We start from the raw sequence: 12,935 nt of genomic DNA, 5'->3' as shown, positions 1-12,935 counted from the left end.
TTCCACCTTTTTTCTTCTTAGAATTGAGTATGGTACTTATGCTGATGAAGCTGTCTTTTTCAGGCTGTTAAAAAATGAGAGTGAAATAAATTACATACTCCGCATCTTAAACCAAAAAAACTCTAAAAGAAATCATGGACTGGAAGAAGAACACTTCAACACATGCATGGTTGTATTATTACCACTGGTGGTTTTTAATTGCCTGTAAAATGGAAGCACAAAGTTGTTGACTGATTCTTAAGGAAACAGTTACACCATACTCTCATAATTTTTTATCAATGTATGTAAAGATGTTCAATCCAAACTATTTTTCTTCTTGGTTCTTCTGATGCTTGTGGTTAGTTTGGCATGATCCTCTGGCTAGCTAGAATTATTACAGATGTGATTCACTGTGTCATTGAAAAGCAATAGCTATATAGTATTGTTGTCCAGTATTTGCATTTAAAGTATAGGTGTTGTTACCCACTATTTCCCAGCATAGAAATAGAAAGTAACATTTCACTGGAAGTAGCTCTTGGTTAATTGTGCATACTGTTTGCATGTTTTTAAATCAAAATAAAAACAGTTACCTTTAGCTACAGTTACCTACTTCAGCTCTACGAGATGAGGTGAATATAACGACTACCAACTCATATGAATACCAGAGTAAAATATGTTGGGGTTTTTTTTAACAAAGGAGAGCTAAAAACAGAACATCTTTTTGCTGTTTAGAACAGTGAAAATAATTTATAGCATATGGAAAATGGTAGTAGTTAGTTCTACCTCCTAGTATTTCAAATAGCTAGATGAACCTATTTGTATATATGTTATGACCTGATGTTTGAATCAAAGATGCTTCCTCCTGGTTGTGCCTTTGCCTGATCATGTATAGCTTGTGTAATTATTTTTCTGATTGATTCTTCTAAAATTTATTTTCTTAAGTAATTTGCATGCAAAATATTCACTGACATGCATCCGATTCGTATTTGGAGGTTCATTCCATATTCCCTTACCTCTCATGCAAATGCCTATGCCAAGATCAAGTTGCATGTAGAATTCTTAATTGATTATGTAAAGGTGTGATTTCCAGCTATGATGACAAAGCTAAAGACTGCAGACATCCCACTGCTTTGAATTTTTTATGTTTCTTAAAACGCTTACTGGAAAAACTCTTCAAAATTTGGCCAGTTCAGGTGGATTTTTTAAGAGCACTTTAACTTCCACATTTGACATGCCATGGTTCTGCTATTTATGCAACTTCCTGTGTTTAGGTAGCTGAATAACAAATGGATTTAATCTAACTGGTGAAGATAAGCATCATCAGCAAGTTAGAATGAGTTTTATCATAGTGTACAAAATGAAATCATAAGATGCGACTCATTTTTTGCCCTAATATTTGCATGAAATTGTAAGTCAGGGCAAGGACTCTGGCAGCCATCACGCTCGTACAGTGGAGGCACAGGACAAGCCCCGATCCTAAGGTCAGACTTTGCATATTGCCCCAAGACAAATAACTCCTCTGTACTGTTTTTCACTTCCGTAACTTACTTGAATAAGCAGATTGCTCCTTGGTTACGTGACACCACGTCACTAGTTTGTTTCTCTCCTCCCAAAGGAAACAGCTGAAGGGAAATCCTCTGATGGAGACAGTGCACAGTCAGTATTGATAACCAGTATTGATATTGTTTCTGGCAGTGTTTTCCCCATACAACAGTTGCTCCACCTCTAGTGAAGGAAAACACACAGAATACTTTTGAAAGACAAGTATTGGCATTAGTAGCTGTACTGGATGCTCAGACTCAGCAGAGAACTTGGGCAGTGTTGGGTCTTTTTGGGTATATCAGTTTTCACCAATAGCTAATTGCTCTTTCTGGAAGTGGTGACTGTATTTTTCTGCTTCTGGTCTCCTGTTTGAAAGTCCCAGCATTTCTAGCCTTGCTCAAATTCACTGTGTTCTGTGTGCCAGTGAGTTCTTTAGAAGTCTTGATTCATGTAGTCACACAACTGCTCACAGTCTGTATTGATCACAAAGTACTACATACGTCTCTGACAGAAGTTACGTGCCTAAGTGTTTCTCTGGTGTTGGTTGGTTCATTTTCCTTTCCCCTTGGGATAATTCTTAAGAAACGTTACCTTTTCCCTGCAAGACTGTTCCATATGACAAAGTCATCTTTGTTCTTTAAAATTCGCAGTCTTTTGGCAGCTTCAATAAATGCGATAAAGACCTGTCCTGAAGAGGTGGTAGCTGAATAAGCGGGATGTGCAGGGAGGTTCATGTTTGATTACTTTCAACTCCTGGTTAATGGTTGAACTCTGTGATTGTGCTAACCAGCTCTGGAATGTGTGGGAGTCCTGGGAAGGAAGGTGGAGGCTTGCCAAAATACCTGGAAGAACATTCAGAATAGAAGAGGAAGCATGGGAGGGGCAGAGGCAAAGGCCATCAGGAAGAGATTAACTGTGCCCAAGGGCTGATGTCACTGCCAGGGCAAGGAAGGACCAGGGGCAAGCTGCAGCGTGCTGCAGCCCCTTAGGGGGTGGTATTTCACATTTACTACACACCACTGCTTAAAATTGAAACCAATCAAACACGTTCCATGTCACAGTCCATTTTGTTACTGAGCATTTAAAAAACAAAAACAACAACTCCTCTTTAAGAAAAAGTTGTTTGGAGTTACATCTCCCTCTGTCCCAAAATGTCTTCAATGTAAATTGTACTGTTGGCAGTCGTAGAACAAAGACAAGATTAATGACCTCTACCAAAGGAGAAAGCCAGCAGAGGCTGTTTCACTGGAGGCAGAATAAACAGAGCTATGAACAGATAAAGATTTTTAAACAATTAATTACAAACCTTTTTTTTAGTTAGGTTAAGGAAAGACAAGTTTAGATAAGGAAACAGTAGATATTTAATACAAGCAGTATAATGTTGCTGCCATCCCCAATTTGCTGAATTGTTTTTAAAATTGTTTGTCATGGTAATTATGGTAAGTTATCAGTATTCCAATGAGTAATTTTGTAAGCATTGTTGGTTTCCAGTTGTAGGCTCTTCTGCTAGCCATCAATGTTCTCTACCGTTCTACTAAAAAAAATAGGAATATATCAGATACGACAATAGTATTACTTCTCTTCTCAGCATTGTAGAACCATTAACCAAGCATTGTAAGGCCACTATGACAACAGTACCTTCAGAAAGAGACCTAGCAGCTCAAGTTTTTAATCATTCATAAAGGAAATGGACACCCAGCGTAGTGAAAACCAAATAATCTGACATGTACCTGCAAGTCAAACTAAATTGCTACTCCTCATGCCTTGATTTCTGCTTGAAAGCAATATTGTATTACATACCAATTGCTGAACCTGTCTATAGTTGACAGAAATGTTACTCAATCAGTCCAATTTTTTCCCTGAGTTTTGCTGTTTGGGGCTTTTAGACTGCAACAGTCACTTGAAGACTATTGTATGCACATGCATGTTAATTATTAACTGTAGCTACAAGCAGGTTTTTTTCAATGCAACGTCTGAATGCAGTTTCGTATTTGCTGTCAATAAAATACGCTCTTTCAGTGGCTCCGTCCAAAGTCCAGCACCTTCACGAAGAACAGTGTTTGCCTTCTTTATCTTAATTTCTGTATGAAGCATTCTGCACAAATGTAATCTGCACCTAACAAGGAAGAAACCAGTCTGAATTAGGTGTGTGAGTCTGGAATAGTTAGCATCTGTTGGAAAATCATCTGCCCTTTGTCACCAGCAACTAAGAACAAACAAGAGAACTTAAAAGTAGTTTTTGTTTCACAGACCTGATAGTGGGGGAATATACAGCTGAATTTTAGAGGGGTTTGCATTGGGTTTAACTGCCCATGAGAGCAGATAACAAATTCCTGGTGACATTCAGTGCTTTACAGTGCGGAAGAAATAAGACTCCTAAGAATCCTGTCAAGGCTGTTCGGCCTTGCTTTTCCCATTTCGGCTGCGGGACGTGAGCAATGCCGGAAAGCTGATACCTGTGGAATGCCAGCCTGAAGTGCAGTTCCCTTTCGGTAAGTTAAGGTTTCAGGAACAGCATTGGTAGCACTTGCAGAGTGACGCTGTGTTCTGGCCTGGAAATGCGGCTGCTCTGCCTTCTGCTAATCTTGGATGTTTCAGCTGTGAGTGATGATGTGACCACACCAGTAAAGCAGGGGGAAGTTCGCCACAGCTCTTCTGTGATAAGAGGCAGGAAAAAGCAGATTCAGAAGCATGTGTAAACACTGCACCGTGGTTTAAAAGCTTTTTCAGAGGTCTTGCAGTTAGAAAAGTTTAGATGGGCAATGATCCCGAGTTCTTAGCAAAACGTTGATGTAATCAGAAGAAACGCGTGACAGCGCACCCCTGCAGCAGCTCGAGGAGGAGCGAGAGGGTCCCGCCAGCCTCGCCCGGCCCTCCACAACCTCGGGCAGAGGTTGGGGACCCCCTCTCGGGAGAAAGGACAGGCTGAGAGAAGCCGGGGGGGGCGAGGCGACCGGGATGGCCCCGCCGCGGTGACTCAGCGGCGCGGAGCACCGGGCTGCAACCGGTATTTCCTGTTCCCCCGCCCGCCGCCGCGTGTGTGTGGAGCGGGGCCCGGAGGGGAGCCGGGCGAAGTCGCCCCTCAACCGGGGGCGTGGGGAGGCGGCGGGAACGCAGGTGGACCCGCGCCTGCAGAGGGGGCGCGCAACGCGCCGCCCGCCCCGTCCGGCCGCCGTCGTCCCTCCTCCCCTTCCCTCCCGGTCCTCCCCGCCACCGCCTCCCCACCTGGGGGCGAGGCCGGCACCTGCGGCGGGAGCCCGCCCCGGCACGGCCGCACCGCCCCCGCCCCGACAGGAAATCGCCCGACTCGCCGGGAGCGGCCGCAGCATACCCGGACTCGGCTTCACGCTCGGAGTCGGCAGCGCCGTCGCAGCCGCTCCGGGGCGGCGGGCAGGGCTGAGGGCAGGGCTGGGCGCGCAGCCCCGCCGCTGGGCCGCCTCCCGGGACCTCTGCTCCCGCCAACGCTGCTCCCGCCGCCGGCCGCCGCCACACCGGGGCTACGTCCGCGAGCAGGCGAGTACCCCCGCGGGGCGCGGGTTGGGCTGCCCCCGGCTCCGCGCCGCTCCCCTCTCCTCGGGCAGGTGCGGCGCTCCGCTGCCCCCCGTCTGGCGCCGCCGCCACCTCCGCCCCGGCGGCCGCACTGCGAGAAGAGCTGCGCGACTTCTCCCTCCTTTGTGTGCTTTGGGTTTTTCTCCCCCGCCTCCCCCCGCCCTTCCTCGGGCGCACTTCGACTCCTTTGTCCGCGGGCGCCGGGGCAGGGGCTGCACTCCCGCCGCGGGGACCCCCCGGCCCGGCCCCGCTCCCGCCGCCGCGCACCTGGGGCGCGCTACGGCTGGCTCGGGTCGGGGATCGGCTTTTCCCTAACAGGATTAAGCGGCTCTCGGTGACTTTTTCCGTGCTAAGTACTTTCCGGGAGAGTGCGATACTACGTGGGAAGTGGGAGAGAATGTCACCGATGAATCAGGGTTTTTGTTTACCCTTTTTCTTTTCTTCCCCCTTAGGAGGGCGGCTCCCCCGACAGGAGCACACCCCCGACAGCGGGGGTTTGGGCTGCCTTTGTTATACAGAGAATTCCTGAAATCTTTATGTTGGCACATCCCAAGTGAATTCCAGCCGTGCCTTGGGCTTTGGCTAACTGGGTCAGGGGAAGTTTCAAGTTAACGGGGAGCTGTAAAACAAAGGAACAGGCAGTTCCAGGAGCCAAATGCTTGATTGCCCTGTTAAAAGTGTCTTGGCATCAGCCTTGTTTGCCGTGCTGGAGCCGAGGTCCATTAGATTTGCATCGTGTGGTGTCAAGGCTGATCTACCAGTGGCATGCACTTGCTTTATTAGACAGCTCTGCCCATACTTTCCCCCTACTTGAAACCTGTTTCCTCTGCATATTTTCCCCGGATGAAGAAGTACATGCTGTCTGAACATACTTGTGTTAAGAATCGTATACTAATATTTCAGATGGGTTACCTGACAACTTCCATACCTTCAGTGTTGCTTTCTAATAGTTACTTTCTTAAAACAGCTGCAACGTCTGAATGATCTGTTCCCTAGCTTCCATTTATAAACTGATGTTGAATCCAACAAATAGCACAGTATTTGAAAGCTGTCAGCCCCATAGCTGTGTTCCAGCAGAGGACACCAAAAGTCTGCTTTGTTTTAACCTTTGGCTGCAATTACCAAGGTGGAATGGTTTGAAACAAAATAACTTTTCTTTTGCTCAGCAGAGTTTTATTTTAGAGGTTTAGGGCTGTGATTTGGCTGTGGTTGAGAGAAAGGAAAAGAAGAAATGCTTTGCATGTATTAAGCATGTTTCTGCAATTTAGACATGATCAGTAAGATTTATACTTCATATAAGCCAGTGCTTATGAGGGCTTTCTTCAGGTGTCTGAGGAAGCTGTCTGCTGTATTTGACTTTTAGGTGAGTTTACTGTTATAATTGCTTCCAGCGTGTTATATGCAAACATCTTGTTATGCCCTAAACATTTCAGGTAGCGGTAGTGACTGCTCTTCCCTTTGCAAAAGGAAGTCACTATGGATTGGAGAAACTCTGTCTGCCTTTGTGTTCTGCAGTGGCTGTACCACAGTAACTACTTCTGTGGTCAGTGCCACTACACTGGGCTTTTTGTGAAACTAAAGATGAGTATTGGGAATTATGCAATGGGGTTAGCATGATCCCAATACTTTGCATGAACTATAATCTCAACAGAGCTCTTCAGAATGAAACATCAAAGTAATAAAGTGTCTGATACTTTTTTGATTGCTTAATCCCCCTTTTCCTGGTTCAGTGTCTTCTAAGGACAACCAGGAAATCTTTCTTATCTGATTAAAATAATGTTTAGGCAGTGACATGGTTCACAAAATGGGATGTGTTGTACCTTTATAAAACCTAGATGCATCAGAAAGTTGATCATAGTAATCCTCAGCTGGGGAATGGCCTAATATTCCAGGACTACTTCAAAGCTGCATTTAACTTAAGAGCCAATTCAGATGACAGCGTTTGTGTGTGTGTTTTGACAGTTACCAATATTGTCTGTCTCCAGAACTTCCTTGTAGGGTAAAGGAAATCTCTTGTTACAAGACTGCTCTCTTTTAATTGCTGAAATAACAGTATTTACATTCTCAAGGACAATTCAACTTTTGTCATGCCTTGACTGCATCAGTTTCATCCTCTTGTAGTAACCCTAGAGCAAGTCATTCTAATAACCGGGAAAAGAAAGCACTGGTATGGTGTAACACCTGCAGTTTGTTGAGATTAGAGATTTTCAAGTCCGTTTTATTTTCAAACAGGTATGAAAACACTCCTTGCTGGGAAAAAATAACTTATTAAATCTGGCAGTTGATCCTTGACATCAGCTGCACAAGGCCTGTGAATCTAGATCTGAGATTGCAGCAAATTTCTTTGAGCTTCAGAAGACTTCTCAAAAGTTACACAATCAATTTGTAAAAGAAACACTTATGGCAATAAGAGTATAGGCCATAATTTTTAGATGTATCTTCTAACGTTATGGACCTTGCTGTGGTGAAGAATACTTGCAAATGGCGAGTTACCTACAAAGGCTGCAGCTCCAGAGTGCGTATGACTGGCTTTGCATGGCCACGCTGACGTATGCGCACCAGTGCATGTCATCTGCCACAGCTGAGGGTTTGGTGTCAATCCCATGACCAAGTACTCAGGCTTAGTTTCTTCACAGGTTCGTCTCCTAGATGATTTTTGTCAAAATACAGCTGTTCGACCATGAGGTGCTCTTCTCAATTAGCTGAACCTGTCCTCTTCCTCAGAAGGAGCAGCACTGTGTTAGACCCTGTGTCTGCTCCCTTGTAAAGTGTGCTTATGCCTGGTCCCCAGGGTCTTTGGAGCCGTGCCTTGCCCTTTAGCGGCCTTTTAACAGTACTACGGTTATCCTAGTTGCATTTCAGAAAGCTTGGGGGGGCTGGGAGTTGGCTGGTTTGTTTGGTTTTGGTGTTTTGTTTTGTTTGTGTTTTGTTTTGGTTTTTTTTTGGGGGGGAGGGGTGTTTTTTGTTTTGTTTGATTGTTTTGTTTTCTGAATAGATAAATAGTGATTTAGAACTTGCTGCATTTTTTTTTTTAACCAAACAAAGCCTACATTTAACAGTAGAGGGCTGAGGTTATTTTTTACTTACATATTACATAATTAACACAGGTACTGACTGCAGTATGGGAATTATGCAGCGGCAAAGACCAGTCCAGGTCACTTCACAACTTAAACTATCAATGTTTGGGTTATATTTTAGTTATTTTATTATGGTTGTTTTTTGTTTTCTTTTAAATCGGATTATCGCTTTTTGAAAGTGCATGTTTATAGGGAATATTGTAGTTTTTGTTTCAAATGAGTATGCAGACTGTGGATTTCTGTCCAGTGTTAGATGACCCGTGCAATTGCAAATGTATGTGGGATGTTTGTGATCCAAGCTTAGTAATAACAGAGTGAGCTGGAGCAGCTCTGGTCTGATATCTTGTACAGCTTCTATCCTGGTGTGTATTCATCAGCTGCAGGCTTTGTTTTTAGGAAACATGAGCTACCCAAGTTTTCCTGAATTTAGGTCAGCATTGTCACTGTGTATGAGTGTTGGAAGCTCAGATGACCATGGCTTCTAATCTAGGAAGAAAATGAAACTCATTAGTGCTTTATTTTCACATGTGTAATGTGAAAATGACAGCCAAAAATACTGTGTGATGCAATAGTAGGGTAAATAAGGAATGGGAAAGGGAAAATATAAATCCCCTTTTGTTCTGATATTTTCCAATGCCTACTCTATTTCCATGCTATTGTCTTCACTTCAGTTTTGCTCCAGCAATCCACAACTGCTTTTGAGAATTTTTTTTTTAATTTCATAAAGTTATGCAGATTGCCTCAGGTGTGGCTGATATACATGTGATATACATACCTTCTTAGGTGTGGGTATGTTTTCATTACGCTAGGCATGGGTTCAGATATTTTGGTCCACTTTGGATTTTTCCTCAGGTTGGCTCAGTAATACTTCCCACAGAAGTGTTTTGTTGTCTTTACTCTGTCATCCTGAACTAATTCTTTATCGTCAGCCTGCATTATACTGATAAACTGAGCCTGAACTTGACAGTGTTCGGCTTCATCTAAACTAAGGTTTCCCATATTTGTTCAAGCTATTTGTTTTGCCCCGTTAGTGTTGTTGTTTGGTTTTGGCTTTTTGTTTGTTTGTTGCTTTTGTTGTTGTTGTTTGGTTTGTTTTTAAGACACATTGTAGAAAACCCATAAAATCTCTTCTGCATGTCACTGCTAACAGCAAGGCTGTCAGTAGTCTGGCTTGCTCTCTCTGTTCTAACATCTGCTCCATCATCCAGCTCTGCTTAATAGCCAGCAGATTTGGCCGCTGGTGTCTCTAGCCTCCTTAGCACAACTTTGTATAAGCTGATTCTGAGAATCTCCAGGAACATATGGACTGTTCAGGCAAGGGACGATCTCTAAGGAGGGGCCAAAACCAACTGCTTTCTGTGAAGCCGTCTGAAATAAGTCTCCAGGTCCTCCACTTTCCATGAAACCATTTCTGCCCCCACACCCCTAGTCTGGTCCTTGATGCTCCTTTGCCTCAAGACTGTTTCAACAGATCAAGCTTTACATATGCATTGGTTGTTTTTCAAGCTATTTCTTAGCTATATGGCCCAAACAAAACACTTATGTTCTGGATTTTAACAAATGTCTGTCATAGTTATTCTTGTCACTTGAGAAAAGCATGTGGGAAGAGGCCTTTGTTTCTCTGCTCTCTTCATGACATAATTCTTTGATCTGTAGGTGTTACAGAGATTATTGTTGAGAGATGAGAAAGAAAATAATTTTGTCTCTTTCCAAAGTGATTTGTGGTTGTGTTGGGCAATAGTTGTCTCCTTTATAGTTGGGTCTGAAGTGACTGAAGGTGTACTCATGCTTCTGTCATCAGTTCTTACATGAAGTATGCTCTAGCTCTAATTAAGGGAACATGACTCTGTTTTCATCTGTCAAGGATTAGAGCAAAATGAAGCTTTTGCTTTGATCTCACAAATGTTTTTGGCTTTGTTTTTAATGCAGAATAGAGCTTCTGTCATTCTCTCCCCATTCACTGAAATATGTCTTACTTTCCAAACCGTCCACTGCAATTGAGTCTACAGTTTTTACAGTGTGAATGAAAATAAGCAGAATTCAGAACCGCTTTTGTGAAAGTCACTTGTGGGATTTCAGCCAGGTTGAAATCGCAGCCCTAAGACTGAAACTGTTTTCTTTGTCCCCCTCTGTCTCAACTAAGGAAGCACAGAAAAGAGTGATGAACTTTGGAACAGTTCAAGAAAAGCTGACAGTTTTCATGGAGACCTGTTATACACTTAGAGCAGCTTGGTGATGCTGTGACAAGTGCTCCAAGCCTTTTGGTACATCGCCACAATGCACCGTATCAGCTTGAAAGAAATATGTGTTGCTAGATTTTCTTCGTTTTGTAAACTGATAAGTCATTCGTGTGACAGATTGTGAGGCAGAAGGTTAGCAGAGAATGCAAATATAATGAATAAGTGAAGAATCTTTTTAGCCAAGCTCTGAGGCGATTTCTTGCTGTTATCTTTTTGGATATGCCTGAGGAACATGAGGTCCTAAAGTTGACAAAAATATTTTTCTTAACAGCTTAGTTCTCAGATTATGTTTGTTCACTTCTCTCTTCTCAGTTAGGAAAATTGCACTGTGTTCTTTGCAGTAAAACTTGCTGTTTGTTCTTCCTGAAAAAATACAAGGCCAGAAGAAGGGGAGTGGATGGTAACTCCCCAACAGGAAACAATGGGTGAAGGTATGTTTTAGACCTTTTGTTTGCTCTGCAAAAGCCATCCTTCACTAACAATGAGTGCACTAACGGCTTTGAATTTCTGTTTTTGAAAAAAGTTGAAGGAACTTGATAAACTGTGAGTCACTCACTCCCTCTAGATATCAGGAGACTTCATGAAACATTTAGGCAAAAGCAGTGCTTGGGAGTAACTTGTGCTTGTTGTGTGAACTTGGCTTTTCTGTGTACAAGTCTAGCTGTTCAGCACCTATACTGGTGGGAATTAATTAGGTTTGCCCAAAGAGAAAATATGGACCAGAGCTGCACTCAATGTTTTATAGATTTTGCATGTCTTTGAAAAGTACTTTTGGGAAGTTTTGTAAGAACTGTTTCTTAGATATATAAGGGAAAAATTCAGGATTAATAAAGTGTTAAGCAGATGACAGAAGGAAGGACCAAAACTTCATAGGAGAAATGTGGTAATACAGATGTTGCTAACAAAACTGATTTTGAGGGAAGATTTGATTTTGTTGAAATGTTTCTACATTTAAGTAAAATTGAATATTGTCATGGACTACTACAGTTAGAAGGTTCTTAAAAACTGGAATAGTGAAAAAAACTGCCTGCTGCTTATCTGATGTTTTCCTAGTCAGTGCTGCCCAAGCTCTCAGAAGTCAGGATGCGTGCAGGCATAATGATGTTAGCTGTGCTTGCAGCCTTCTAGTAGTACTTTGCATTCCTAAGCTTCTTAATACTTCGTATACAGATGTTTGAAGTTGTAGTTAAGACATGGAGAAGTAATTCTTTACTTAATTTAATTTCTGTGCTTTTAATATATTTATTTTCTTAGTACATCAGAAATGTTCAGGCTGCATACTCCTTACATATCAACATACAACTAGGTAGGTGAAAATTGAATTCTTCCCTCTGACAGTCGTTATTAGTGGTACTCCCTGAATTTTTTTTTAAAAAAAGCTTAATTTTATTTTGATCTTCTGAGATCAGTCCTGTGGGATTACTGTTTAGTAATAGCTTTAGAGAGTTCAGTGTGTGCATGTGTTAACATAACCTTCACATTTAGCTGAATATTAAACACCAAATATGGGTAACATGGGATTGTAAGTAATATAGGACCTGGCAATGGCTATACAAATTGTGTTGTTAAGAGTGGAATATTTTACAGTATAAGTAACGAAAACTTGTGGTTTTCATCTTAGCAGTTTGTAAATAAGTGGTGTGCAAGACAGAGTCAACCCATCAGAAATATAGATGTGTCTGATAATACTAAGGAATAACTAAAATGCGCACTTTACAGAGAGAGTTGAAGTCGTCCATCTTCCCGTCCTGTCTGTTCTTTTTACATTTTTATCTATGTTACTGCAGAAGTAACTATATATATTATATAAATATTATGAAAAACATTCATATCTTACAATCTTAGTATCTAAGTAGCAACAACAGTTCCTTAGTTAGACTTTTTGCAATCAAATATGTCTCTTATAATACTGCAGTTTGACGGTGCTGCAGCATTTCAAAGATGTCTCTGTTATTCAACAAGTACATCTGCCTCCAGCTTTGTAGTACTGGAGGTCTTTGGCACACACGGTTGCTTACCTCCTGGCAAGAACAATTTTGACATGGAAAATGACTTCTGGCATAGTGTGAGGCACATTTGAATGACTAGTAGGTATCATAATGGGAGTCTTTAGCTTTCTTAATTCCATACAGTTCACATAAGGAAATGTTTCTCCATATCTTTTCTGAACAGATCAGATAAATTCCTTCTAACAGTTTTGTTGTACAGAGCTTTGTGGTGCTGAGCAGAAAAGTTGAAGCAAGAGCTATTTTTGTCTGTCACAATGGCTGAAACAGTCACAAGTTTTCTGTGCAGATCTCTTTTAGTCCCTGGATGGATTTGACAGAGAAGTTACCTAGTGCTCCGTTAGTACTTGAAAGATTATAGACAGCAGAGATTTAGCAAAGGATTAGTCAATTGGAGAGTGTGCATTATCCGGCCAGGCTTAGAACCGTGATTGTCTCTTCAATCATTTTTATTAGTGTCTTATTCAAAGATTGAATTATGTAACAATGACGTTTTAGGGGAATCTGGTAGGAGTTTTTCTTTGGTTTCTCTCTCCTGCTAA

The sequence above is a fragment of the Nesoenas mayeri genome (assembly GCF_963082525.1).
Source record: "Nesoenas mayeri genome assembly, chromosome: Z".
NCBI classification, from domain to species: domain Eukaryota; kingdom Metazoa; phylum Chordata; class Aves; order Columbiformes; family Columbidae; genus Nesoenas; species Nesoenas mayeri.
This window is presented reverse-complemented; position numbering follows the sequence as displayed.